This window comes from Tenrec ecaudatus, unplaced genomic scaffold (genome assembly GCF_050624435.1).
Source record: "Tenrec ecaudatus isolate mTenEca1 unplaced genomic scaffold, mTenEca1.hap1 Scaffold_2604, whole genome shotgun sequence".
In the NCBI taxonomy this organism is placed as follows: domain Eukaryota; kingdom Metazoa; phylum Chordata; class Mammalia; order Afrosoricida; family Tenrecidae; genus Tenrec; species Tenrec ecaudatus.
Genome location: NW_027458783.1, coordinates 17,501 through 19,138, shown reverse-complemented (window position 1 = coordinate 19,138; position 1,638 = coordinate 17,501).

Sequence of the window (1,638 nt, the reverse complement as noted above, 5' to 3'; positions counted from 1 at the left end):
CTGGCGGATGGAGGGAGGGAGGGAGGGAGGGAGGGTTGAGAGAGACAGACTGACTGACACAGAAACCTCACACAGGAAGGAGGGCCTCCTCTAGGCTCTCAGAGGAAAGAGCCACACACTCACAAGCCATTCTCTCAGAAGCCATAAAAACAAATACGGAGCCAAGAGTGAACCTGATGCACGCGTCAGGAGCAGCGGCGTCACCAATAATTACTTAACGCTCTTAGACGTTTTCGAATGCTCGGTTTATTCACTGCAGACACACATCACACCAGCCAAAAATAATCCAAAGGATAAAAGGACTGGAGCAAGCAAGCGTGATCATAAGTATGAGCATAATAACAGCGCTCTGCACACGTATCATTCTAGCATCATAGTCCCAACAAGCATTGCCTTCATCGGTGCGTTCACCCCGGGTAGAGTTGGAGAGAGCAGAGCAGGAGTTGATGTCTCCTTGGTTCCTAGCTCTCTAAAAAGTCAGTGCCTGTCTGTCTCTACCCAGGTTTCAACGGACAACTTGGCTGGTTCTTTGACGTATTCACTGTCCCAGTCAAGTCTCTCTCATGGGGTTTCTCCACACTTTTGCGGTGGCTCCTCCGACCAGCTGCTGATTCTTGGCGATGGTCCAACTTCTTGGCTGGGCCCTAATGCCACACGTTATTTCTTCTCTGAAGTGGAGTTTCTTGTGTTTGCTTCTTTGGAGGAGGCTCAACGTCTTGCAAGGAAGAGCAGGTGGCCATTTGCTGGTTCCGGAGCTCTCGTCAGCGCAGGATTCCTGCTCAGTAGCGTGACTGGCGTGAGTGAGTGAGTGAGTGAGTGAGTGAGTGAGTGAGTGAGTGAGTGAGTGAGTGAGTGAGTGTATCTCGATGAAGTAAATTGATGATGAAATCAATAGGAAAAAAAAACACCTTGAGACAATCAGTGATCAGATGATGCATAAAAGAAAACCCGAAACTAACCTAAACGTGTGGGGAAATTGGGACCGAGAGGAGGAGGGAGCACTGGTCGCCCCTGCGCGCCCTAACGCGCATGTGCGCCAGACATGCGCACAAGCCAGGCAGGGTCTTTTTAATAAAATTATGAAATATGCTTGACACAATTGATGTATGGGTTGTGATAAGAGTTGTGCGAGCCCCTAATAAAACGATTTTTTTAAAAGAAGATACATTAAGACATACATGCCTTACCGCTTGACCAAAAGGACGGACGGGGCTACTGGTCGACCCACGTGTGTATCGACTCTGTCCCCCACCACCCTTTCCACACACACCACGCAGCGCCCACCTTCATGTCTGAATGAAGTCAAGGGATGCAATCAATAGGAAAACATCTCGAGACAGTGATAAGATGCCAAGAAGGAAACCCCGAACCGATCCGGGACATCAGATCAGATCAAGAGATGGAAAGGGGAACGCCAGTCGATCCTACGCAGTGTAATGTGCATGCGCCCATCTCCCGCCAGGACTCCTGGTCGACCCCCTCCCTCTAGCGACAAGATCTCCTCTCGGGTGAAATCAATTTTAAAATTTTTTAAATAATAAATACACCCACACCCACACCCACACACCCACACACCCACACACACCCACCCACACACACACACACACACACACACACACACACACACACACACACACA